The sequence below is a fragment of the Agelaius phoeniceus genome, chromosome 7 (assembly GCF_051311805.1).
Source record: "Agelaius phoeniceus isolate bAgePho1 chromosome 7, bAgePho1.hap1, whole genome shotgun sequence".
NCBI lineage: Eukaryota > Metazoa > Chordata > Aves > Passeriformes > Icteridae > Agelaius > Agelaius phoeniceus.
In genome coordinates this window covers 11,147,611-11,175,498 of record NC_135271.1, presented here as the reverse complement: position 1 = coordinate 11,175,498, position 27,888 = coordinate 11,147,611, and the positions used below count along the sequence as shown (strand labels likewise).

At 49.6% G+C, this 27,888-nt stretch overlaps 1 long non-coding RNA gene across 1 annotated transcript; it reads left to right on the top strand.

The window, feature by feature from the left end:
• Nucleotides 1–8,936: 8,936 nt before the first annotated feature.
• Nucleotides 8,937–25,653, top strand: LOC143694479 (uncharacterized). Its single transcript, XR_013182963.1, has 3 exons — nucleotides 8,937–9,192; nucleotides 14,444–14,607; nucleotides 18,256–25,653. It is a non-coding gene; the product is annotated as an uncharacterized LOC143694479 (long non-coding RNA).
• The last annotated feature ends 2,235 nt before the right edge of the window (nucleotides 25,654–27,888 follow it).

Genomic DNA, 27,888 nt, shown 5'->3' with positions numbered 1-27,888 from the left:
CTTCCCATGAAGTTTCTGGATTCCCCTCTGCCCTGTGAGACCACAGCTTGTTGCCTGTTGGGAGGGAGAGGCTATTTCCATTTGTGCCAAGAAATGTCTAGGCAGGAAAAGATGCCTTTGGGGGTGGTACAACCCCAAGGATGAACTGCTGTCACACAGACTGTGAAAGGAAGCACCAGAAATATTGCTTGGGATCTCACAAATCCCTTCTCCTTTCCTTTGGGAAGTGACCAGCCCTTTCCACTTTCCAAGCAGTTGGAACACATCCATGTTGCTGCAGAGCTAAAGCTGTGTCAGCTTGCAGGGTGATGGAAAAGGGAACTGGAAATGAACTGCAGGTTTGTGCTGCACATGTTGCACACGCTGTACCTTCCTGCAGGGAGTCCTCACCAGCTGATTTAATCACCTTTCCCCTTCCACTGACAGCTGGAGTTGTGCATTAGAGGGAGATTATAAAGGAGAACAGCTCAAAACAAGGCTCTGAGGTAACCCATCAACCCATTCCTCGCAGGAGAGGGATGGAGACAACTGCTGGGGGAAGAGCAGAACTGTTGACTGTATCCAGGACCTCTGCTTCACAGCTAAGGAAGGATTTTTCCCCTCTTTGCTGCTCTAAGATATAAATTAAGCTGCCCTCTTAACCAGAAACACATTGAGTTCTGATTTTGAGTCAGCTGAGGTGTTGTTTGAGCTTTATTATAGTGTGCAGCCTCTCTGGGTACTCCTGTTGTTCATTTGCAAGGAATGAAGGTGAGAGCTTCAAGAAGCCCACACTGAAGTGGAAGGCTGCTTTTAGCAGCAGCATCTGCTTGATAGCCAGCACTGCATCCATCAGGATGGATACAATGGATTCTTCTGGATTGATTTCGTGCTCTCCTTGCCCTCCTCCTGCAAACCTGAGGCTGGGCAAACTCTTTTCCCTGCAATTGCAGGAGCCTTATGTCTGCCTTACAGCCAGGAGCAGGGCCCTGTGCTATCTGGTGCTGCAGGCTCCTGAAATCCAGCAGGGCTGGAAGGAGCACCAAGCTCTCTGCTCATCTTTCCCAGGTCCTTTCCTGCTGAGGGACATTTCTCTGGGCCCCCTGATGCAGGTGACAAGGGCTGATGCTTTGTAAAAGCCATTTTGGAGCTGAGAAGTGCCCCAGGCCTCCCTGGTGCTCTGGTGGTCCTGCTGCCAGCAGTGTGGTTTGTAGGGAGCAGTATCTCCTGTTAGATTATCCAACAGATTTGGCAAAAAGCAGACAAGCCGCTCCTCAGGCTAAATGCAGGTCTGGTTTTCCCCACTTGTGTCCATGCTGGTTTTTCCAGTGGTGCACAGATAAAAGCCATGTGCTCCCCACTGTTCTCAGAGAAGCTGCTGGGGTCCAATTCCTGCTCTTTTTTTTGCCTGGAAGCCCCTTGGGGGGTGGTCCCAGACGTGGAGGTCCCTTCTCCTGGCTGGAAGTGCCTTTTCCTTGTGGCTCCTGAGGAAGAGGTCGCCCACAGCCCCTTCCAATCCATGTTTGACAGACTGAAGCAGCTTCTTGTGAAACCCCTCCAAGAAAATGGAAGTCTCTTTTGGTTTACAGTGCAATCCACTGACTTTTTATTCCTGCACCACCAGCGGCCAATTGTTTCTGTGCAAGCCTAACACAGGTTAGTCATACATCATGGAATAAAGTTATGGGTTTTTCTCCAGTGCCAGACACTTGGAAGCATCTTCTGAGATAGAGGAGTACCCAGCATGGATAAATCATGTTTAAAAAGCTTGCAAATTTTAACAGCTTGTTCAAGTGCTTGGTTTTTCCTCGTGTGTATGCTTCCACCTTGGGGGCATCTCCCCAGCTGGCTGGCAGTGAAAGCCCAGCCCAGAGGATGCTCTGCTGGAAAGGCAAGAAAGGCAAGAAACTGTTCTGAATTCAGTTTTATACCTCATTTACTAGGGATTGCCTTTAAAAGCTGGTTCTTCAGCTAAAAAAAACCCCAAACAAATAGGTTTCCTTTACTCACTTGGCAAAGGAAATATTTTGTGCAGGGTTCTTGTCAGAGCATCTGTTCCCTTTGTTTAAAGCCCAGCTTTTTGAGCTGTGCTTTGTAAATGTTTAGTACAGCATATTGCTGATCTAGTAATTCCCTGCTCCTCCTAAAAATAGGCTAGGATGTCCTCTCAGCTCCAAACACTGCTTGTTGGGATGGGAGTTTTCCAGCTGAGGTGTCTGCCTTGGACCCAGTTCTTCTGGAGAAACAGCAGCTCAGAGTGGAACAGCCACTCCTGAGAATAAATTTGTGAAAAACAAAATCATTTTCCATGCTGGAGCAAGCCTGGTTCTTGTGGAAAAAGCAAAGGGGAAAGAAGAGAGGCTGTATTAGAGCTTTGCAGTTAATTCCCTGAATATGGCTCTACCTGGGTCATGTTTGATCTTGCCTCTACCTGGGTCATGTTTGATCTTTCCTCTGAGCTGTCCTTAGTTTGTGCAAGCCTGAGGGCTTTGGCCACAAGGAGATGGGTAACCTGGCCTTGGGGGTACTTAATCTCCTTTTGGTGGCTTCCAGTGGGATGAAAAGGGGCACTGAACTGGCTGGAAACATGAGGAGTTTGCAGTTCATGCTTTTATCCAATTTAAGACTATTTTAAATATTATTTCTTTACTTTTAAAAGACAGACCATAACCCAAAATGAAAGAAGTTATATGGTTTCCAGAACATGTTAAAATCTGGGTGAATTAATCATACTGGGGTGACACCTAAAATCATCATCAAGTTTTGTGTCCAGTTCTGGCCACTCAGAGCCAGAGGGACACTGAGGGGCTGGAGCGTGTCCAGGGCAGGGAACGGAGCTGGGGAAGGGAATGGAGCCCCAGGAGGGGCTGAGGGAGCTGGGAAGGGCTCAGCCTGGAGCAAAGGAGGCTCAGGGGGGCCCTTGTGGCTCTGCACAGCTCCTGCCAGGAGGGGACAGCCGGGGGGTCGGGCTGTGCTCCAGGGAACAGGGACAGGAGCAGAGGGAACGGCCTCAGGCTGGGCCAGGGCAGGCTCAGGGTGGACACAGCAGGAACTTCCCCATGCAAAGGGTGCTCAGGGATTGAAGGGGCTGCCCAGGGAGGTTTGGAGTCTCCATCCCTGGAGGTGTCCAGGGAACTACTGGAGGTGGCACTCAGTGCTCTGGGCTGGCTGACAGCCAAAGGTTGGACTCGATGACCTTGGAGATCTTTCCCAACCTAATCCTGTGATCATAAGAGCCACCAGGACGTGGAGTTGCCCACTAGAAGGACAGAGCTGGGGCTTCCTTCAGGACCCCCAGTGCTGGCAGCCTGGCAAGGAGGGCAGCTGCTGTGTCTGCTGGGAAAGGAGCAAAGCACCTTTAGTGCTGCTCTGCTCCATCCCAGCCTGGCAGGTGATGGGCACCTTGGGCTCTTGGGCCACCTCCAGCTTGGGGCCTGCAGAATGTGCCAAAGGGGCAGTGGCTGTGGGAATGCTGTGCTGAGGAGCCTGTCACCCTGCCACATTGCAGATGGGGAATTGTGTGCTGCTCCCCAGCCTCCCGCAGCAGGGACACGGGGCACAAACTGCCTGGGGCTCAGGGAGCTGCTGGCTGCTCTCCCAGAAAGGAATCCCTGGTGCTTTCCTCTTCAGGGGAGCTCTGAAAGTGAAGATTTTCAAAGCTAAACAACAACAACAACAAAAATTATTTACATGAGCTAAAGCCCCAACCTGTTGTTTTCCAGCTGAAATCTCCCACCAGGTTTTCCTGATCAGAAAGGAGGGTGTGAGTGGGGTATTATGGATAATTTCTGGATGCATCATATCCCAAGGATTTACCCTGGGGACTGAGATCTCCCCTGGAACAGCTTTATGTTCCATTCACGAGCGATTTGCTGCGAACAAACGAGGCCGGCTGTGATCTGCATGACAAAAGCTCGGAGATCCAGCTGCAGGGAGGGTCCCACTGCAGCCCTGCCTGCTGCAGGGTGGCCCAGGCAAGGCCACCTTGGTGGCAGCCCAGCTTCCAGGGGCAGCAGCAGAGGCAGCTGGGTGGCTCTGACAGATGAGTGATGCAGGGGTTGATATTCACAGTTAAAAGACAAATACCATGAATATGTGTTAGGAGAGGTTTTATAGATTTATAGTTATGGTTTACCCACTTGTGTTGTTGGGTTTGGGACATTTGGGAGGGTCAGCTTGTCACTATGGCAGCACCTGAGCTCCAATCAAGGTTTAAGGAAGTGATCTCCTCCCCTGGACAGTGAAGGAGGAGTTGATGGACAGAACCTTGGGAGAGCTAAAGGGTTAAAAGGCCAAACCTCCATTGTGTGGATGAGAACATGGTGGGAAAAATCCTCTGCTCCTGGTGCTGTAATATTTTCTCTGTTCAGTCTTCTGTTGTATTTTTGATAAGGTTTTAATCAACCTTTTACATTTTTGGAAGTGGGTGTCGTTTCTCACAGCTCCCAGAGCAGCTCTGGGAGCTGAGGGCAGAAAACTCGCTGGATTAACTGGGTCCAGCAAGGCCTGCTCAGCAAAATCTCAGCTGCTTCTGCAGGGCTTGGCTTCAGGGTTCATGTTTTGGGGCAAAGCCTGTGCAAGGCATTGTTATCCCTCATCATGCACAGCACAAATGAGTTTCTGCAGTGGTGGGGCTGGGCAGGGCAGGGAGTGCCAGCACCAGGACAAACTTCCTGAGGATTTGGGCAAAGGTGTAAAAAAGCAAAAAAAAATCCTGTACAGAGGTGGTTTTGGCTGCTGCTTTTCAGAGGAGAGAAACTCTTCCCAGTTTTGCTGTTTTATCCCATCCCAGCAGTGAGCAGGAGGGTTTGGTACCCCAGCTGCCTCTGTTGCCCTTGGCAACTCTCCTGCCCTGATGCCTTTTTAACCAGTGGGAAAGGAAGGGCTCCTGCTGGAGCTGCCTCTCTTGGAGCTGACATCTCCCTCCTCTCTCAATTGCTCCATCCCCTGCTTCTTTTCAATCCTGCTGGAAATCTCGAGGTGCAAGGGCATTGCTCAGCAGAGTATTTAGCCCAAGCAGATTAGGGAAAGGCAGGAAGGGCTTCTGAATTGTGCTCTATCTGTAGCATAGGTGTTAAAGATGTATTTGTGAGCCAGTCGGAGAAGAATGCTGAGGAAATCCTGTTTGGGTTAATCTTGTTTAATTTTGTAATAAAAACCAGATGGCCGGCCATCTGGTGCTTCTTGCAATCAAATATCTCACAATTAACAGTCATTTACTTGCCCTGAGACTTCCATGATCTTCATGTGCTTTTTTTCCCCTCCAACCTGAGCCTGTGTGGTCCCTTCCCAGAGGAAGGCTGAGTGTGAGCCTGCCTGTGCAAAGCTGGGATGGGGGGGATCCCGGGAGGCATCTCCTTTCCTCCTGGATTTTCCTCTCCCAAAAAGCAGAGGTGAGGCAGCACATCTTGTGCTTTTCTGACCCTCCAGGACCTGTGTTCAGGATGAGGAAAGTGAAGGATTGTGTAAAGCTGTGGATGGGTCATTGCAAGGTGTGTAAGTCAGCACTTCAGGGGAATATACAAATTAAATCTTCATTTTTCACCAGGCTGGGGGGATTTCTTCAAAGCTCAACATGGTCATACCTAAAGTGGTTTTGCTCCAGCAGTTGGAGTTGCTGGATGTAATTAAATGAGATCCTGGCCATCCTCAGCACCAGGAGAGCTTTCTGAGGGAATTAGCAGCAAAATGGGATGTAGAATAAAATCCATGGAGCAAATATAGAATCACAGGATGGTTTAGGTTGGGAGGGCCCTTAAAGCTCATCTTGTTCCACCCCCTGCCATGGCAGGGACACCTCCCACTGTCCCAGGGTGCTCCAAGCCCTGTCCAGCCTGGCCTTGGGCACTTCCAGGGATCCAGGGGCAGCCACAGCTGCTCTGGGCACCCTGTGCCAGGGCCTGCCCACCCTCAGAGGGAACAATTTTTTCCTAATATCTGCTGATTTTCTCTGCAGTCTTCCTCCAGGAGTTTGAGAGACCCCCAGGATTTGTTATTCTCAGAGCTGGCACTGGATCCTCTTCAGGATCTGCAGGACTGTGCCCTTCCCAAGCACCTCTGCAGCTGAGCAGCACCAAGAGTGAACAGGAATAAATGAATTCCAGATGAGAGCTCTGCATGCCCCTGGGTAGGAGCTCTCCAGGCATCCCTGGGTGATTGCTGCCTATTTACTGCCCCAATATTTTTTTGCTAGCAGAAAAAAAAAAAAGAGCTTTTCCCTTTCTTCTCCTCCCCAAAACCAGCTTGGTGTGCACTCAAAGGATATATTCAGATACTGGGGTACCTCAGTGCTGCTCTGCTCCATCCCCAGGCTGTTTATTTAAATACAGAGGAGCCTTCTGAAAGGCAGGAGCTCATTTCACCAGGGCTCCCCAAGGGGCTGTCAGGGCAGCAGGGATAGGGTTTCACACTGCCCCAGCTGCCAAATGAGCCCATCTCAGCCTGGGAGGGGATCCCACATCCAGCATCTTCACCTTCCAGCCCAGACAGGGGCAGCTGGGAACACGGAGTGAGCAGTGGAATGGCACGGGCACACAGGACAATGAAATGGGAAAAATTATTATTATTATTATTATTATTATTATTATTATTATTATTATTATTATTATTATTATTATTATTATTATTATTATTATATTTTATATTTTTATTTTATTTTATTTTTATTATTTTATTATAATTATTTTTATTCTTATTGTTATTAATCATAATCATTAATTATTAGCTTCTAATGTAGCCTGGTGGCTTCATTTCACAAATCATGCAGAGAACCCCTCCAACTTCTGCCTTACTTGTCTTTCACGTAGATATCAAGAAAAAAAAAAGTTTATGGGTAAGCATTTAAAAATGTATATTTTATTCAAAAATACTGTTTTTTTTAAAGTGGCTTCTTTTGGCTTTCCTTGTTTGGTGTTGCCATGTTGTGCTTGTATCTCCGGAATTATTATTATTATTATTATTATTATTATTATTATTATTATTATTTATTGCTTATTGGAGCAGTGGGAAGCTGCTGCATGTGATGACCAGGAACTGTGTATATAAGAATCATGCATGAGCATTTCTAGGCAAGTGCTGCTCAGCTCACAGTGTATTTTGGACCTGTTTCCCCCTTTTCTTTCTCCCTTTTTCCAGGTAGGACCAGGGCAGACTCTTTGGCCCTTTGATGCTGCTTTCCCCTCACCTAATGCAGTTGTTTTGGGTTTTTTACAGTGTTTTTTTCAGAAGTGTTTTTTACATGGGTTTTTTTTAAGTGTTTTTTTCTGAAGAAGGAGAAGAATGGACAGGGCTTGGAGCAACCTGGTGCAGTGGAAGGTGTCCCTGCCCATGGCAGGTGATTGGAATGAGGTTTTCCAGTCCCCTTCCAACCCAAATAATTCTGTGATTCCACCACCCAGTGATGTCAGGTAACTCCACAGGGTTTTCCTGAGGGATGTGCTGCTTGGGATGTCACTGAGGATGTGATTGCAAGCTTTGCTCCAAATGCTGTTTTCCCACCCACCCAGTGATTTCTGTGGAGCAGAGGGAGCCTGTGGGGCTCTCCAGGTGGGATTGCTGCCACAAGAACATTCCCACCCCTGTTCCTGCATCTGGCATGGCACAAGCACCCACCATGGGTGATGTTTGCTGCGTGCCCTGCCCAGGGGGGTGTGGAACACCAGGCTCACCCAGTCCTGCTCTTGTGTCCACTTGAAATGATTGACCCTGGAGGTTCCACCAGCCCATTCCTGCCTCTACCAGGCTGCAGGAATCCTGGATGCCCTGCACACCTCTGGCACTGCTTTGAAGGGGCAAAGCTAGGAGGCACTGGGGACAGATAAATGCTGCTGAATCAGCCATGCCAGGAAGTGAACCTTGTTCTTGAGGAGAGCTGGATCTTGCCAGCACAATAGCTGGATTACAAAGCCATTTCCTCCAATTACCTCCCCTGTCAAACCTCTGGGTTGTTGAGAACTCGGATTCAAATTCGCTGTGAATCGGGGCAGCGACACCAGAGATTTCTAAATTAATATCCTGCCAAGAGGAATTGAGCTTGTTTTTTCCAGCCATGTCACTTCTCATTCCTGTGCTTGTCAGGGAAAACCTGGGCCTGCCATCTGTTTTCAAGGGCACTGGGTAGGGGAGCTGTGGCTTGCTCAGCTCAGTGCAGTGAGCTGCAGGGAGCTTTTGGGGGTAAAAAAGGGGAAAAATCAAGTAAAAGGGCTTAGTGGGCCATTCCCAGCACCTGGCAAAGAGCAGAGAGGGAGACCAGAGGCACAGGGTGCTGCTGAGAAGGAAAAAGAGGGCATGACCTCTTCCTTGGAGCAGTGGGAACGTGCACAGCAGAGTGGAGTGGGATGAATTACTGCCCTCTTCACGTCTGCCCAGCAGAGAGTCATCAGCCATTCTGGGTGCATTAACCATGGTCTGTTTGCTCCACAGGCTGCATTAAACATATTCAACTGAGTGCCAAAGGGCTCCTTTGCCCTGCAAAACCCACAGACCTTAACATTTCCAGGAAAGGAGCAGTTCCTATGGCACCGAGCTGGGCTCTGTCTCACCCTCAATGCCTGGGTTTATAAATTGGGATGGCCTTGGGAAGGAGATCCCCACAACTGATGATGGGAATGCTGTGGAAAGGGAGGAGCTGGGGAAATTGGGATGGTCTGCATATCCTTGTCCTGTTGCAGACAGTCCTCAGGAAGAGGGGGGTGCAGGCTGCAGGGCAGGGAGCAGCTCAATGCCTGGCATGCCTCCTTCTGTGGGAGCAGATTTGGGCTTTGTGTCCCTCCTTTTGGCTCCCAGTGGCTGCAGGAGTCTGCTGGAGTGGCCCAGAGCTGAGCCCTGCCAGCTGGTGCCACTGGGGCTGCCCAGCTCCTTTGTCCCATCAAACACAGTCCCTGGGCACCCAGCCAGGGTCACCCCCTGAGCCCCTGTCAGCCCTGGGTGCCAGCACTGCCACCCAGCCCCTGGGAAGGGACAGCTGCTTCCCCGGGCACCCCTGCCAGCGCTGCAGCTGCCAGCCTGGGCACTGTCCCCGTGTCTGTCCCTTCTCTGCCAGCCCCTCCAGCTGCAGCAAAGGGGCTGGGGACAGGCAGTGCTGGGAGGGGGGAGGCTGCTGTGTCCTCCTGGGAATTCGGAGAGAATTCCAGCCCTCTCCCCCCGAGCTGTTTGTACAAACCATCTGCCTGGGATCTGGGGAAGCTGCAAGGACACAGCCCTGGGTGATGGCAGGTAAGTGCCCAGGCTTTTCCTTGGCATGTCCCTAAGCATGTGAATACAAGCTCTGCTCCAAACTCTGCTCCAAATGCGGTTTTCCCACCCACTCCACTACTTCATGTGGAGTAGATGGAGGCTGTGGGGCTCTCCAGGTGGGATTGCTGGAGCAAAGGAGGCTCAGGGGGCCCTTGTGGCTCTGCACAGCTCCTGCCAGGAGGGGACAGCCGGGGGGTCGGGCTGTGCTCCAGGGAACAGGGACAGGAGCAGAGGGAACGGCCTCAGGCTGGGCCAGGGCAGGCTCAGGGTGGGCACAGCAGGAATTTCCCCATGGAAAGGGTGCTCAGGGATTGAAGGGACTGCCCAGGAAGATTTGGAGTCTCCATCCCTGGAGGTGTCCAGGGAACAACTTCCACATGAACACCCCCCATCCTCATTCTCAGCCTTCTCCCTCAGTGTTATCCCCACGTCCTGCACTGCTCAGCTCCTCACAGAAGGATGGGCAGATCTCTCTCCCCCAGCAGCTGGGGAGGTGTTGATTGTCACCCCATTTTTATCACCCCCTCCCCACCCAGCAGCCTCTCCTTATCTCTGTTCCCAGCTCTGGGGCTGGACAAACCTGTGTGTGTGTCACCCTCGGCTGCTCTGTCACCCCGCTGGGCGCTGGGGACATTCCAGGAGCTGCTCTGGGAATGCTGCTCACGGCTGCCGGGGGCTCCCTCAGGCAGGGCTTTGTAAAGCCCAGCAGATGTGGTTTAGAAAAGTTCAGCTTTGGCTCTTCAGACGGCTTCCGAGGAAATTTGCACTTCAGTGGATGTGCGGGAAAATGGCGTTTTCAAAGTGAAAATGAAATGGAAACCAGCCTTCCCCCTCCCTCCCCCCCTCCTTCCCCCGGTGAAGCAGCATTTGCAAAGTGGGGCCTCTGTTTGGAGACATTTGAAGCACACAGACGTCCTTCTTTCTGCTCCTTCCGTTTTGCTGTTCTTTTCTTTGCTTCTATTTCCCCTATTTTCTTTATGTCTCCAGTCCCTGCCCAGGCAGCTCCCAGCTCCCCCTCCCTCAGCTCCTCAGTTCATCCTACACTTGCAGGGTGTTGGGTGCCAGGAGAGGGCTGCTGAAGGCTCGTCCAGTGTGTTAAATCCTGGTGTTTTCCATTTTCTTGGGGGTAAAATGTGCTCAGAACTGAAACTCTCTATAGAAACTTTCTGCTTTTTCCACAAATCAGGCCTTATAAATTATTCCTGCTTCCCTGAGGCTGTGCCTGTGAGTCTTGGGTGGGAAGGGAAGGGGATGGATCCCCAGGAGCTGCTGGCTTACCTGGGAATGGGGAGCCTGCTTGTACTGGCAGCTCCAGAAAATCCTGAAAATCCTCACATCCTGCTGCAAATCCTTCCTTCTCTGGCTGAGGAGAGGATAGGGGGGTTCCTTTTGGCAAGTGGATGTTCAGGGCAAGGGGCAGCAGATTCAAATTGGCAGAGGACAGGATTAGGTGGGTTGCTGGGAAAAATGAGGGAAAATTTGGGATGAGGCACTGGTTACCAGAAAAACTGTGGAAGTGTGTCCAAGGACAGCCTGGATGGGGCTTGGAGCTACCTGGGCTGGTGGAAGGTGTCCCTGCCATGGCAGGGGGTTATTGGGGATATTTCTGCCCCCGATGAGGGGGAGAAAATGATCTATTTGACTTCATCTTATTAGAAGGCTAATTAATGACTTCATTATATTATTTTATGTTATATTACACTACATTACATTACATTTAAACTGAATTTGTTAAGCACTCAACTCTGTACATAACTGCATAGAATTTTGTGACTGTCAGCTGACAGTCCTAATAGGCCCTGACAGGCCAAGGAAACAAAACACCATCACTCTGGGTAAACAATCTCCATATTATACTTTATTTTGGTACAACACAGCTGCAGCAAATAAGATAAGAACTGTTTTTTTCCTTCTCTGAGGTTCAGAGAATGTGAAACCCAGAAATATTCTCGGGAGGAACTGTGCCTTGCTCTTCTCTGTGAAGAGAAACGTGGCGACAGAGGGTGGCACTGGATGACCTTCAAGGTCCCTTCCAACAACCCAAACCATTCCATGATGCTGCCTGCAGCATTCCCATGCCCACACAGCAGATTTAAGGAAAAGAGTTTGTGCTGGGTGAGCCTGGACACGGTGTCCTGAGCAGGGACACCTCAGAAGGGGGTGGAACAGACAGAGAGGAGCAGAGGCCGTGGCGGATGCCGGCTGCACATCCCAGCTCCTGAATCCCGAGCTGAGCCCTCAGGGATGCTGTGAGGGAGGTCAGAGCCATCTCTGTGTACGAGGAGCTGCTCATTTGGTCTTGGCTGAGGCAGGATGTCCTTTCAGGAGAGGGAGAAGGGAGCAGATGTCTCATTCTGGCCGCTCACAATGCGGCCCCTCCCGGCGGCACAGCGATCCATCAGGGGCTCCATCAGGCCCCACAGAAAAGTGCCTGACACGTTTTTACAGCAGGGCCAGGTTCTCACCACTTGTGTGCCTGGGTGCCCCTTGACAAATAGCTCTTGGCTCTGGTTTTGTTCAGAGTCATGGCAGTGTCAAGCACGGGGCTCCCATTCAAGTGCCCACCAACAGTGGCCCACAAATCGCCATTTCCTCCCCTTTTCTTGCTTTGTTTCCCCGTGACAGTCACTCAGGAATTTATTTTTTTCTCACTCACTGGGTATTTTTAAAGACAATTTTCAAGGAGCAGAGCAGCACCTCTGTAATACAGGTTATAAACTGCCCTGGGAGTACACAAGGTGAGGAATTCCAGTTTGCATGGTTGCGTTGCTGACACGACATTCAATTGCTTTTTTTAAGGCAATTTTTCCAGCAAGTTGATTTATGGAGCTGGCTGGCAAAGCCTTGAATGCATTGATAAATACTCAGACTCCTACAATGGCCCAGTGCATCATTAATGAATGGTTCCTCTTTAAACTGGGAGCTGTGCTGGTAAAGCCCAGGGAATTCAGTCATGGTGCACCGTGCCACTGGGGTGTTCTATGCAGAGCTTCTAGAAAAATTTGGGTTTAGGACTTAGGAGTCCTTTGTATCCCCTGCAAGGCTGCAGCTTCGTGCTGCACCTCTCCATCTGCAGTCCCCCTCTGACCTCAGCGAGTTCATTGTCTGCTCAGAGAGCATTTTCCATCACTTGAGCCTGCAAGGGGAGAGGATTTATGGAATGGGGAACGTGAGGCACCAGCTCAGCACATACCAGAGTGAGTATGTAAGTGCTCACAGGTCGGAGATGGAGCTACACAAGTGGTCTTGATCATCTTCAGCCACTCTGTGCTCCCAGCTCCAAGGGCCGAGCTGAGAACGTGCAGCACAGGTTGCACAGGAACATTTTCAGCTTCTCTAAGGAGAATTTTCCTTTTGCTCTGGTCTTGCATCTCCTTCTGATTAGTCTCAGCCTGTTGATGGACTTTAAAGCTGCCCAGCTGAGCTCATGTTGGCAATGCTACAGGTTTGTTATCTCCTTATGGCCTTAGCCTCCATTCCCTTCAGTCCTGCCAAGCACATTTTGGTGTCTGTGACCTCTCAGGGCTTCTCTCTCCTTCTGACCTGCTGATGTCCCCCCTGCTGCCATCATTACTGAGGTTTTTGGTGGCCCTTCTGCTTTTTGGTGGCCCCTTGTGCCTTACACTTTGTCTAGAGATCAGCTTCCACCCCAGCCTTTCCAGCCATCTCCTGCTTCTTTCCAGCCAGGTGAAGCCTCAGGGATCCCGTGGCAGATAATGGGAGAGTCTTTCCTGGTAATTACAAAGTCAGGATCTGTAATTAAATTTTCTATAAAGCCCTCAACCCCAAGGTGTGCCTTTATCCCCTCTGTTAATTAGCACAGGGAAGGGATGCTCCTGTCTAGAGGCAGAGGACAGAAATAGGAGCAGGGATGAAGCAGAACTGGCTCCTTTGAATGATAAATATTGCTCCCTTCATGCCTGAAATAAAATGAGAGCTTGGCTAAAACCAGTGGAGTTTTAACTCTTGGAAGCACTGACTTAAAAAGAATTGGAGGAAATAGTCCTGGAATAGGCAGCAGAGACCTCTTCCAGCAGATTCCTGTCATTCCAAGGCAAGCTCAGCAATCACCTGTGTGGTTCTTGAGCAATGTTTGTTTGACCTGTTTCTGGGGCTGCTGAAATGTTCTTTTTTTGCAAACAAGAGGCCCAGGAGCTCCCACAGTTCCTTGGGTTTGCATGTTAACCCTCGTGAGCTGTGGCTTTGGGAAGACACCAAAAATTGGAAGCGCTGTTAGCACATCATTATTTGCTTTTAAAAACGATTTTTTTTTTATTAGCAACTTGGAAGCAGTTTAAAAACTCTTCCCTGAGAGGGACTGTCTGTGAAGGGTTTTTTCCCAAACCTTCATTCGGAATTGATTATCCAGTCCTATTTACTGGAAGGAGAACTTGATGTACCTCCATATAAATCTACAGGCAGCAGGACTTGTGCTGCCAGATTCAAAGGGAAAAGAGGAGTCCCACTGGGCTGAGGGCAATATCCAGCAAAAGAAGATAGTGCCTGACAAATCTTTTTAACATTGAGGATTCAAAGGTGGCTGGGCTGCAGAGCACAGCAGTTGGGTATCTGTAGGATACCTGCTTGAGGACCACGCAGCTGTGCCAAAAAAAATGGGGATTCAAAAAGGCAAAGTAGACAGCTGAAGTGCTTGTTGGTTGGCTGGAATGAAAGAAAAATGAAAAAAAAAATGAAAAGCTATTTCAGTTCATCCTTTTGAAGGATTTGGGGGGACAGTTGGGAGGAACACTGTCTGAGTGATGGCAGCTGGACTTGTCCCCCTCGATGTGGGCTGATGGCCACCTTTGGGAGGGCTGCACTGCCATTCCACTCCCCAGACTCACATATCCCAGTGAGAAGCCAGCAGGAGAGCCCTGTGAGCTGCCTTGGAGGTGTGGAGGTGACAGAAAGTGTGTTCAGACTTGACTTCAACTCACCATCAAGCCCTGGAGTTCCTTCCAGGAGGTCCAAGCGTGCTCGGATGTCTTGGCTCTGCACTTGCAGGGGTGCTGAGAGACAGCTGAGCTGTTGTGGGTAGTTCCTTGAGGCAGGCAGCTTCCCTGGTGGGTGTGATTTTTTTTTTTTTCTTTTTTTTTTTTGGTTTGGGTTTGTTTTCCTCATTGCAAAACTCCTTGGATTAACGCCCTTTGCCTTTTTCCTCTCAGTGACTCAGGTTGAAGGCATCTGACTTCAGGGCAGTTGTTTCACGGGGTGTTTTGTGCTTTTCCAGATGTGCAGGAGCTCTGGGACCATAACTGGGATGGGGAAGAGTGTTGTGAGTGGTGCTGGTGCTCAGCTCTGGCTCTGCCAGAAAGGGGAAGGAGAGCACAGAGAACCCTCACATTCCATCCAGGCACAGCTGACGACACCCCTCTGGAGCTGGGACACTGACAGGTACCCACTGAGCTGAGCATCAGGTGAAACCACCACCAAAGGGGTGATCCCAGGTGCCCAAGAAGGCAAATGTCCCCAGGGCTGGCCCTGCTGAGGCCCCTCCATCCAGGGCTGGGGCCAGTTCTGGGCACTCACAGCCAGAGGGACACTGAGGGGACACTGGAGAATGGCCAGGGCAGGGAATGGAGCCCCAGGAGGGGCTGAGGGAGCTGGGAAGGGCTCAGCCTGGAGCAGAGGAGGCTCAGGGGGCCCTTGTGGCTCTGCACAGCTCCTGCCAGGAGGGGACAGCCGGGGGGTCGGGCTGTGCTCCAGGGAACAGGGACAGGAGCAGAGGGAACGGCCTCAGGCTGGGCCAGGGCAGGGGCAGGGTGGATTTTGGGATAAATTTCCTCACTGAAAGGGTTGACCAGCCCTGGCACAGGCTGCTCAGAAAAGTTGGGGTGTCCCCATGCCTGGAGGGATTTAAAATCTGTGAGGATGTGGCACTTGGGGACATGGGTTGGTGGTGGCCTTGGTAGTGCTGGGTTAAGGGTGGGATTCCATGATCCCAGAGGATTTTTTTCCAACCTTAACCCTTCTATGATCCCATGAAAGGAGAGGCTCCAGTGAACTCCCTGCAAGATGCAGTGGTTCAGCACAGATCCTCCCTGGAGGCACCTCACAAAATGAGGATCCAAAGTCCAAAACTGGAGACTGTCCAGGCCTCCCTGCTTACCTCCCACATTTACTCAACCTGCTCGATCTTGGAGCCATTAAAGCTCCCTTGGGTTCTGCCTCTCCATCACCCAGCACCATCCCTCTCTCCCTACAAGGAGTGTCTGGGATCACACAGGTTTCCAGCTTGGACTCTCCAGAGCCAAAGCAAACCAAGCTCTTAAATACTTCTGAACTCTTGAAAAGCCCTCAGACCCTGTGATACTGAGCCCAGAACTGCTGGGGTTATTATTATTAACTGCTAATGACCCTGGAGGGCTGCCAGGGCTGTCATCACGGTGTGGGTAAAGGTGAGGGCCTTCAGGTGGGTGTTTCTGAGCAGCCTGGACTCAGATTGGGGGGTTTTAGCATCAAGAAGGGCCTTAAAGCCCATTCAGCTCCACCCCTGCCATGGCAGGGACACCTTCCACTGTCCCAGGCTGCTCCCAGCCCTGTCCAGCCTGGCCTTGGGCATTTCCAGGGATCCAGGGGCAGCCAGAGGTTCTCTGGGCACCCTGTGCCAGGGCCTGCCCACCCTCACAGGAAGCAATTTCTTGCTTCCTGGGAGATGTGTTTCACTTTGCGGTGAAAAATACACAATGGCAGCTTGAACATTTGAGTTTTCCACCCTGCAGCAAGCCACTTTTCCCTTTTTCCAATTTTTCTCCCCCAGCAAAAGTTTTTTCACTGAATTCCTACTGGTGGAGCTGCCTCCCTTTCATGCTGTGCAAAGACCTGGCAGTGGGGTCAGGACTTGTAATCCACAGCTGGCCTCAAGCCTCATGATCCAAATTATGATGGGAGACGCTGGAAAAGGGCAGAGGGAATTTCTGAGTGTTTCAGAGGGAGTGGTGTCCAATGTGAAAGAACATGTGCTGAGGTCTGTGGAGCCAAGCCCTTTTGCCTTGGAATTATAATGTTAATTAGACCTGACCAGGCATTTCCCAATGTTGATATGCAATGATTTTTGCAGGTTGAATTTTCTAGAGGAAAGCGTGTTGAAAGAATGTTGATTTTTGAAAAAAAAAAAAAAAGTCCTTAAAAGAAACAAAACACCACAAAAAAAAAAAAAAAAAAAACCCCAAACATCTTTTTCAAATCCCTTTTGGCACACACCTAACCTGCCTTTGCCACATTCCCCTTAGGTGACATTCCCAAGGTCCCACTAGGTTTTTTTGGAAGGGTGAGGAGCAGGAGTGCTGCTTTTCTTTTCCTTGGACACACATCTGGTGTTATGGGATTGCTGGTTCCAGCTGGGATTGGCCTCAGCCAGAGCTTGGCTTCATGGAAGCAGGGTCAGTGTTTTTTGTGCCCTCACCAGCACAAATGGAACTGGGGGGAAATGGAGCTGGGACCATGCAAAGTGGTCATCACAGGAAAATGAGAGTGCAGCCCCATCCATTCCTGCCTCCTGTCTGTGATTTTCCAGCTGGATGGCTGATGGGAACAGTAGGAATCCAGCTGTCCTCTCTGCTGCTCTGTGTCACAACCATGCTGCTCTGTGTGATGACCAGAGAGCTCTGAAGGAAATCAGAAATGTGTTTTTACACCTCGTGGTCATAAAAGCTTCTCCCAGTTCCTCCTCTGCGCTGACTCCTGGCTGTCGGTGAAGTGGTTGCTCTCTTGCTGCAATTTCATGGAATCAGGGAATCATTAAGGTTGGAAAAGCCCTCTGAGATCATGGAGTCCAACCATTCCCCCAGCACTGCCAAGGCCACCACCAGCCCATGTCCCCAGGTGCCACATCCATGTGGATTTTAAATCTCTCCAGGGATTGCAGCTCCACCACTGCCCTGGGCACCTGTGCCAGGGCTGGACAACCCTTTCAAGACGTTTCTCCTAATCTCCAGTCTAAACTTCCCAGTGATGCCATCTTGGCAGGACCTTGCTTTTCTCAGCACTTTGGATGCCATCAAGTTACAGGGCATCCCAGGAAAATGTGTGTCTTCATTTATTGCTGCTTTGAGAATATTCTTGGGCTCTCCTTCTGATCACCCCCCCTTCCAAAGATGTGCATGAAGCCTCATCCCTGCTCCCAGTGCCTCCAAACCCTGGCTTGGTGAAGGTCGCTTGTCCAATTCCCCACTTCCCTGAGCTTTGAGCTGAATGAATGCTCCTTATCTTCCTGTGGATGATGATAGTGGCTTTGCAGCCCATGCATTCCTAATGTTCCTCACATGGAAAAAAAAAAAAAAAAAGTCACTGGAGCCTGCAGAGAGTCTCCTTAATATTTCTGTGCATAGGCCCTGGGGAGATCATTGCTTCCTGAAATGATCCCAGCTCCAGCCTGTGTGCTCCTTGTCACTGGTGGGTTGGAAGGGACCTCAAAGCCCATCCAGTGCCACCCCTGCCATGGGCAGGGACACCTCCCACGGTCCCAGGGTGCTCCAACCTGGCCTGGGACACTCCCAGGGATCCAGGGGCAGCCCTAGCTCCTCTGGGCAACCTACTGCACCTTGAGTTAGGACAGGATCTTAGGTTTAAAGGTTTAAATTTGAAGTTTAAAGTTTAAATTTCAACCTGTCCCCAGTCCAGGTTAGAGGGTTTCCTGCGTAACAGAGAATCTGGGGGAACTAAAGGCAAGATCCTGATTGTTTCATGCAAAACCTATGCATTTATTCTGGATAAAAGTAGTGCTTGAAATCGACTGACAGGGTTATCAGGACAGGTCACCAAGCAAAGGGTGATTCAGACTCTCTTTTGTCTCAGCCCACAGTCTCCAAGGCTTCAGCAAAGCCCTTCAGACAAGGCCAAGGACAAAGATGTGAGGACTTTCCCGTGGAGGGTCAGACTTTGGTTCCTATCTTGATTAAATTAAGCCTTGTACACGATGAACTCACATAAAATTCCTATTCTCCACTTCCCTCCATGCTTTATTAGGTGCTTTAATTGTTTTACACCCTTTTCCACACTTTGCCTTGGATGTGCTGAGCTTTGTTTTCCTTCCTACAATAGCTGCTGATGGATTTTGACTGGAGTAATCTTGGCACCAGTCTTCTCCTTTGGGGAATGCCCCTGTGAATGGGCCAGGAGTTGATGACATTGCTGTGCCCAGAGGCTGCTGCAGCAGAGGAAATCTGTGATTAGACTTCAACAGGCTTGGGATGGAGTCTGCCCTGAGGAGACGGTGTCAACGTGCTGCTATTTCCTGAAAATCAGCCTGGCCTGGAGCAGGGATCACATCCAGAGGGCTCTAATCAGTCCTTCTGGCCTGCTAGTGGTTGCAGGAGATACCAAAGGCCCACGTAAGGCCTGGACAATTCCTTTTATTTATTTTAAGCATTGCTTTGAGCATGAGCCTGGTCCAAGCAGCGCCAGTGCTGGAAGAGCGGAGAACCTGAGCCTCTCCACATGGAATGTTACTTCATTTTCCAGCTACTTCCTACTCAGGGAAATATTGTTTGCAGATGGTGCAGTCACAAAAGCATCATGTACCACTCTGTTATTATCCAGATGGATTTATTGCTGCCGGGAAAACTCTCTGCTGTCTCGTTTTGGGAGCAAGGCTCATACACATGGAATGGTTCTGCTCAAGATCCATCCAGTGCCAAGATGTAAAAACTCCACATCCATAACCCTGACAGACTGGTTTGCTGTTGCTTCCTCTAAATCCTGGGCTTGGCAGAATGGACAGAAAGGCCTGGAGATCTCGAGTCCTTTTGGGGTCAGACAGGGAGAGACTCCATTCCCTACAGGAAAAGCAGATGCCATGGAGGAGGTTGTGTCCTCGGTCCCATCTCACCTCTCACGGGAGCTGGAAAAATGCTCAGCATCCCAGCAGGAAGGGGACTTGCTGCAGGTGCCTCTGACTTCTTTGCTCACCATTGGCATGAGTTGTTTCATCTACTTGCCAAAAAACTTGGAGGAAATGATAAAGGATGTGATGCCACGAGGCAGAGCAGAGCCACCTGGAAATCCTGGAAAAAAGCCCCTTCATCCTGTAGTGTGAATGATGCCAACATCTGGCTGTGACTTCCCTTGAAGACACCCATTTTCAGGCTCCCATCAGCCTGCCCTGGAAGCTCCAAAACACCACTGGCAGGTGCAAAACACCACTCCACACTGAAACCCCAGTTTCCCAGAAAGCTGGGAAAATTCTCACAGGTGAGAGGAATTTCTTCCTGGTGACCATAGAGGAGAACCCCAAATTATCCCAGAGAACCCTGACTCCAAATGAGCAATCCTCTCATTTCCCATTCAAACCAGAGATGGGGAAGCATCAGGGCTGGAGCTCCAGGCTGGGTACTGGATCTGCAGCAGGTTATTCTCCCTGCCCTGGTCACGCTCTCTCAAATTTCCCAACTTTTTTTTGGCTGGCAGCAGTGTTTTTGAAACAGCATCCACGGAAATTATGGTCTTGCTTCAGTGCCCACACTTGGATGACAGCTGGCTCTGACTGGAGCTCTTTAAATCTAGTGGTCTGCATTTAAATAAGTTTCATTTATTAAAATTAGGTGAAACATAACTCTTGCCATAAAACAATATTTGTTTTTTTTTTCAAGACCCGCTCAGCGATTTCATCTTTTCCTTTAATCGAGCCTTTTGATTAACTCTGTATTTTTTTTTCTTGCAGGTTATTTCTGTGTGTGCAGCCCATATTTGTGTGGGTTTGGTGCTGATCAGCTGCGTGTGTGTTTACAATAGCCCTTGTGTTATCCCAGCCGGCAGCCTAAAAACACTTCCAAATTATTCCACATCAGAAGCAATGAGGGTTTGGATAGGCTCCTAGGGGAAAGTCTTGACATGGTGCCCAAACCTCAGTCCCAGTGCTGTAAGTCAGGCACGTGGCTGATATTTTATCCACCCCAGCCTGGACTTTCACAGCCTGTTTTGTTTGTGGAGGAAACAGGAACTTGGGAGCAATTTTAATCAGGGATTTCTTGGAGATGGGCTTCCTCCATCCCTTTGTCCTGTTCTCCTCTCCTGACACACGTGCCTGCTCTCTGCCTGTGTTTTCTGTGGAAAAATTATGGAAAATAAGTGCCCAGAAGCACAATGGGCAGGCTGGACTGGAACAAATCCCTCAGTGGAGAGGGGCTGACCTGGCTCGTGCCTCTGAAGCAATGCTGTTTTTATGTATAATTTTTTTTTTTTAATTATGAATAAAACTTGGATGACTGTAGGTGGGTGAGCACCAGGGATTTCAAGTCCAGCTCTGTTTGGTGTTCAGGTCTAAATAGTGCAGTAAAAAGTACTGGAAATGCTCCAGTAAATCCCAGAGTGGTTTGGGTTGGAAGGCACCCTAAAAACCATCTCATTCCACCCCTTGCCAAGGGCAGGGACACCTTCCACTAGACCAGGTTGCTCAATGTGGAAAAAATCAGTATTGTCTCAAAAACAAATTCCTACAACATGTGAGTTCAGTTCTGGAATTCTTTCCTTTTTAGCTGGACTAAATATGACAATGTTTTCCAAAAATATTGCCATTACTGTGGCTTGAAGACTCAACACGTGGGCCAGCTCTCGTCTTGGACCCTCAGTTACTCCTAAATAACCCACTGTACTATTGGAGTAAAGATCACTTGAAAAAATGTAATTTAAAACCTGCACACGCATTGATTTAGGAATGCAAAATGATTTTGTTGCTATCTCATCTCAAAACTTTTTCCTTGGCCGCCTGCAACTCCAAATCACAAAATGTGTTCCAGGAACACCCTTGTCGTGTCCTGTAATGTGAGGGAAGACATTCCAGGGGGGTTGTTTTTCTCAAAAACATTAAAACATCACAAGCAGTGTGGATTCCCCATCCCTGGAAGTGTCCAAGGCCAGGTTGGACGGGGCTTGGAGCAACTTGGGATAGGGGAAGGTGTCCCTGCCCATGGCAGGGGTGGAATGGGATGGACTTTAAGGTCCCTCCCAACCCAAACCAGTCTGGAATTCTCTGATTAAGAGCTCTCTCTCTTTTTCTCGGAGTCTGGTGACTCCTTTAGATGAACACCTCACAGGGGTTGTGCACTAAGCCTTGGAGGAGGACATAAATTTCTTCTCCTTAAGGTGGTGCAGAAGTCCAGAGAGCAGATCCGGAACCTCTTGGATCACCTTGTCCTTTCCTCTGCAACTTTCTAAAGGAAACCTAGGGACCTGGTGACGCTGAGTGACCTTTCAGAGAAGGGCAAGAATCCCTCTGGAACCCCTGGCTGGTCCATTCCCTCATTAGGGCAGTGAAGCTTTCACCTCTCCTGCAGCAATGACCCATTTCTAAAGCGTTTCACACCTACTTTAAATCTCGGTGAAGGCCATGAAACTCCTCTGGCCGTGGCCACACGGTGTGTGTTGTTAAGCAGACTGTTAAAATTAATCAACCCAAATTAATCAGCCAAGATTATCACTCTGCTGAATCTGCTCCCTCAAGAGACAGATTAAACCTCTGAAAAACCCTGGCAGGAATTGTCTGTGGAAAACGTGGAGAACAAAAAATCTGTGGGATGAGAAAGGCTGGGTGTGTTGGTCTGCTGGAATCCAAACTGTCCCTCACTGCAAACCCCTTCCTCAGCAAACCTCCCCTCTGCCTGAGGAGAGCTTCTGTATCCCAAATTCCCCTGCTCTCTCCTGATCCTGTGAGCTCATGAGTGCTGCTGGCTCTAACTCACACCCCAGTACACAGAGCTAGCAGCAAAGGAGATTAAAAAACAAAACAAATTGGTAAATAGCCAAGATTTGCCTCAGAGCTTAGGCTGGAGGTTTAAACTCATCCTTGGAGGAAGTCCTGCAGCATCCAGGGTGGGAGAATGGGAAGGATACTCAAGGCCATGTGCCTTCACGTGCACTTGTTGGAAGTGGAGGACAGGAGGATGAGGAACAATTCCCGTGTGAATTTTCCCACTGGGCTGCTGAAACAGAAGCATCAGGACCACTTCTGAAGGTCTCATGGACCCCTGGGCAAGCTGGATCCCTGAGGGAAAGGGTGCTGCCTGTGTATTGGGGCGCATTAGGGGAAATTCCTCATGGAAAGGGTGGTCCAGGGAAATGGTGGAGTCACCATCCCTGAAAGTTCTCAAAAAACGTGTGGATGTGGCACTTTAGAACATGGTGGCAGTGCTGGGTTGATGGCTGGACTTGGTGATCTTAAAGGTCTTTCCCAGCCTAAATAATTCCATGATTCTGTGTCTGCAGAGCCTCCTTCCTCCTCTCCTTCCCCTGGCCTTCACTCTCCCCCTCTCTGTGAGCACCTCAGCAAGTCTGGAGGCAGCAATCACCCTCATCCCCAGCAGAATTTACTCTCCTGGTAATTAGAGATGGAAAATCACAACATTGGGAATGTTTGTGCTTAAACAGAGTCCTGCCAAGACTTGGATTGCCTTGGAGTAAGCAGAGTGCTGTCAGGATCACAGGATGCCGAGCTGGAAATTTGGGAGGGGGGCAGATCCTGTTGAAGAGAAGTTGCAATGAAGAGAGTGAAGAGAGTGGTTGCAATGCCACTGAGCTGAGCAGAGCTCTGGCTTGTGTCAGCTGGGGATGCAGAGCCTCTGGAATTGTGCTGGGATCCTGCTGGGTGGAGACTCGACTCTCAAAAGCCAGCAGATGATACCTGAAACCTGGGAATGTGTTTTATATCATGTGCAGCTCCCCCATCCCTGGGTAGTCTGGCCCTCTAGCCCAAATGCCATCTGGTGCCAATAGCTGCTTTGGATTATTCTGTGGCTTTCTGAAAGGCAAACAACTTCCAAGCAGGGCTAATGGAGGAGCTCCCATCTCTGCTGCTGGATGTGTCACACAGCCCAAAGCTGAAGAAATGGAGTGAAACACAAAAGTGGTCACAGATCTTTGCTTCTTACCAGACCTAGAATGTTGCACCTGCAGTAATTTTCCTTTCCTTTCCTTTCCTTTCCTTTCCTTTCCTTTCCTTTCCTTTCCTTTCCTTTCCTTTCCTTTCCTTTCCTTTCCTTTCCTTTCCTTTCCTTTCCTTTCCTTTCCTTTCCTTTCCTTTCCTTTCCTTTCCTTTCCTTTCCTTTCCTTTCCTTTCCCTTTCCCTTTCCCCTTCTTCTTTCCCCTTCTCCTTTCCCCTTCTCCTTTTCCTTCCCTGTCACTGTGGTGCATGATAAAGAAGGATGTAAGACACATTTTATGATGCAAAAAGAAAGGATCAATCCTGGTTTATTTTGTGTGTCCCTTTTTATAGGTTTTTTAAAGAACATCCCCTGTCTATCCCCAACTGGTCAGTAACAAGTTGTTACTTTATTGATTGGTCACTCAAACATGCAGTTTTTTGTGGAAGATAGTTTTCATTTTTCTATCTGACAGCATAAAAACAGTTTATACAGGTGGCTAGTATTTATCATAGTCCTAGAGTTCCTTCTAAGGGAAAACAAGTTATTTTCCACAGTCCTAGAGTTCTTTCTCAGGGAAAACAAGTTATTTTCCACAGCTGCAGAATTCTGTTCTCATTAAGAGCTGTCAGCTCAGTCAGGATTCAGTCTGTAGGCCTTTGGCTGCTGTTTCACCAGCACACTTCCCCACAGTAAAAACTTGTCCAGAAGCTGCTCAGCAAAATTTGACAAAAATTTGGAGTGCCAGGACAAGGGGGAATGGCTTCAAACTGCAAGAGGGCAGGGATGGATGGGATATTGGGAGGGTGGGCAGGCCCTGGCACAGGGTGCCCAGAGAACCTCTGGCTGCCCCTGGATCCCTGGCAGTGTGCAAGGCCAGGTTGGGCAGGGCTTGGCGCAGCCTGGGACAGTGGAAGGTGTCCCTGCCATGGCAGGGGTGGCACTGGATGGGCTTTGAGCTCCCTTCCAAACCCAACCCACTGAGTGATTCTAAATTCCCTGAGAGCCAGTCTGAGCTGTTGGTCTGCTCTGTTGGATCTGAGGACATCTAAAGGCTCCCTTCCTCCCTGCCACCATCTTTTGGCAGGAACAATCCCTGATGGAGCCACAGGGACTCGGCTCCTCGCTGGGGCCAGCAGCAGCTCCTGCAGCTGGGAGCCAGGGCAGCCCTTGGGTCTGTGCCCACTTGGCAGTCCCCTCCCTGAACCCAGGGCTCACTGTGGGCTGGGGGCCCCCAGAGCCAGCCCCCAAGGCCTGGCCAGCACTTCCTGGCATTCCCTGGGGCTGATTTGCATCTCCTTTGGTCCCAGCAGCCCCACCTTAGGGAACAGCTCTGCCTCGCCTTGCACTCCTTTCCAGCGTGCCAGATTTTGGAGGCTGCAGAGAGACAGAAAGTCTGCACAGCTTGCTGAGGAGGAAAACACTGAATAAAGCCCTAAACCAGAGCATTTTAGTGCTCTGGGAGTGCTCCTGGCATTCCCTGGGGTGAACAAGCCAGGATGGGATGGCAAACCCTGGGCACCTGGCAGATGCTGGATTCCCTTCCCACTGCTGCCCTTCCTCACACAGCTCCACTCCAGGCTGGATATCCCAGCAGATTCACCCACAGCTCCACTCCAGGCTGGATATCCCAGCAGATATCACCCACAGCTTCACTCCATATCCCAGCAGATATCACCCACAGCTCCACTCCAGGCTGGATATCCCAGCAGATATCACCCACAGCTTCAATCCAGGCTGGATATCCCAGCAGATATCACCCACAGCTCCACTCCAGGCTGGATATCCCAGCAGATATCACCCACAGCTCCACTCCATATCCCAGTAGATATCATCCACAGCTCCACTCCAGGCTGGATATCCCAGCAGAGCTTGTCAGGAGAGAGGGAATTCCCATGTTCCTGCTGCCTGCAGCTGGGCTGAGGGAATTGTTCCGTGCTGACTCTGCTCTGCACTCCCACAGCACAGCAGTGACCTCAACTTGGGTCACTCTCCAGAGTTACAGAGACAAAACAGGTGCTTGGTAACAATTATCCTGATTTTCCAGATAAATGCCAGCTCTGTTTTTATGTCTTCTGAGCTCTGGCTCACTACTTTATATCCTTCAGAACTCACTTTGCTGGTTGCATGTCATGACACTTATTTTATGGTGTTGTTTTTATCTGTTAAAAATGCTATTTCCTAAAAGTCAATTTTTCTTTGTCTGCACTTTGCCTTATAAAAGACTCATTTGAAAGTCTGGTTTCCATCACTCTGGTGCCAATCACCAGTATTTTCTACACATGAAAAGGAGAATAATTTGAATTCAAACGTGGCTTCAAAACATAGAGTTTGGGGTTTTCCCCCCAAGGTAAAATAGGTGTAATCTTAGAAGTGTTTTTTGTCTGTTTTAATGTCAAAGTAAATTTTAACTGCCTTTTTTTTCTTTTCTTTTTTTTTTTTTTCTTTTAGCAGAAGCTAGAAGGTATTGATAATGAGACTTTTGGACAACTTGACTTGAAGAATTGATGCTTTGAAAGCTGTGAAATGTCTGAGAAAGGCTGTCAACTTTTTTTTTTTTTTTTTGATGCTTAATTAAAAAAAAATCATGGTTCTGGGAAGGGGCTCATTTATCCTGGATTCTTGTTGGTTCTCTCCAACCTGTCTTGTCTCTGGTGATGAAAATTTGTCTCTGGTGATGGAAACTCATCCCAGAGCTCTCCTCCTGGACCTGGCTCAGTACAGGACTTGCTTCTGGAAGTGCTGCCACACAAAACCAAAAGCTGTGGCTCTTGTAACTCACTTGGCACAAGCCAGCCTGGCATTTTCCTCAGCAGGGCTTATCCCAGATTGGTTTAGAAGCTGAAAGGCAAAGAAAAAGGAGGATTAGACCAAAGCAGTTGCAGAGCACACGTTGTACATACTGATGTCTTGTTGGAGCAGGAGAAGGCTGGGAAAAGCACTGCCTGTGTTTAATGAGGGTGCAGTCTTGCTTCCTGAATCCCTGGCTCCTTTGCTAATCAGATATTCTGCATCACTGAAGGAGCCAGGCTAATGAGATTATGGGTTATCACCTCGAGAAATAAAACCCAGCCACTGGAAGAACAAGATTTCTGTGGGAATTGTGCTGAAGGCTGGCTTGGATGGCTGGGCTCTCCTCCTGGGGCTGTTCAGGGGAAAGCACTGAACCTTCCAAGTGCTTCCACATAGGTGACTCTGCACCTCCCAGCCAAAAAAACCAAACTGGAGTCACTTTATATCCTGGGTTTTACCAAGACTGAGCAAATTTTAAATGTGGCACATCACAGATTTGTTTTGCCCCAGCTGCCAATGCTGTGCCTGCTGCACCACTGAATATCCTTGGGATTTTTCACAAATGCTGCTCCCTAAGAGCACAGCCAGATGTGCAGGCAGAGGAGGAAAACCTGCACAGCAGTGATCCTCAGGAAGGAAACCTCTCCAGGTTTTTCCATCCTGGCTGAGGCTGTGCACATCTGTAGGAACAGCTGCAGCCTCTACTCCTGTGTGCCCAGCTCTGCCCCTCTGGCATCTCCCACTCTCTGGGCACTGGGATCCCAGGGAGGGTTAAGGCATGGGAAGTGCTTTTCCAGCTCTGTGCCTGTTTCTACTGGGTTTAAAAAGTAGTTTTGCAGTGTGATTTCTTTACCTTTGTTCTCTATAAAATCCCCTGCTGGCAGAGCAAACAGTGATGCTGTGGAGAGAGATATCTTGGATTATGGAATCTCCTGAGCTGGAAGGGACCCATGAGGATCATGGAGTCCAACACCTCAACAATCCCACCCTGTGCATCCCTGGGAGCATTGTCCATTGTTCCTTGGGCTCTGGCAGCCTGGGGCTGTGCCCAGCACCCTCTGGGGAAAGAACCTTTTCCTAAATCCAACCTAAACATCCCCTGCCACAGCTCCAGCCATTCCCTGGGTCCTGTCCCTGTCACAGGGAGCAGAGATTGGAGCTGCCCCTCCTTGTGAGGTAGCACAACAACCTAAAACCGCTCTCAGTGGGGAACAGCATTTGTCAGCACAAGGAGCCTTCATGGCTGAGGATTCATCCCTCTCCACCTGTTTTCCCTGTTGGCATGCTCAAGACCTGGCCTGTGGGGTCGGGGGATTCTGAACTTAACCTCAAGTGCCTTTCAAACCTTCTCTCCCCCTTGGTTTGCTCTTCACCAGCAGGAAAATATTTGCAAAAGGGTAATGGGTAAAGGATGGATAGCTTGGGCTGTGATCCAGGCCATGCTCCCTGGGGATGGCTCTCAGGGCCACCAGAGCCAGGGACACCAGTCCCACCATCACTCCAGGCTCCTCACTGGGTGTTGGAGGACATGGACTGAAATTCCTGATATTTAGGGATTTTTGACTCAGTTATTTTTGGAAACATAGCTATGGACTGGCACCCTGCCTAATCCCCACTCCTGGAGCACCAGCACTTTGAATTGTTTGGGGGATTGGAGTTTTTCCCTCTCCTGTGTCCAAGTTTTCCTTGCAGAGCCCCGTGCCACTCTGGGAAGCTCACAGTAATCCCCCCTACCTGCTTTATCCAAACAAACCTGGTGTGCCACATTCCTCCTGTCTGCTGCTCCAGGGGAGAGGCAGTCCCAGGAAAGCCAGAGTGGGAGGGGAAGGGAAGCAAGATAGGAGAGAGGGAAAAGAACTGGTGTTGTGGAGCAAATCCTGGGATTATCAGTCCTGCTGCTCCCTTGGGTGATGCTTGGAGTGCAAATGCTCCAGTGAAGCTCTTGGGAATTCCCTTTGGAATTCAGCATTATTCATATTATTCAGCATTATTTCATATTATTTTATTTATTTTATTTTTATTTGCAGAA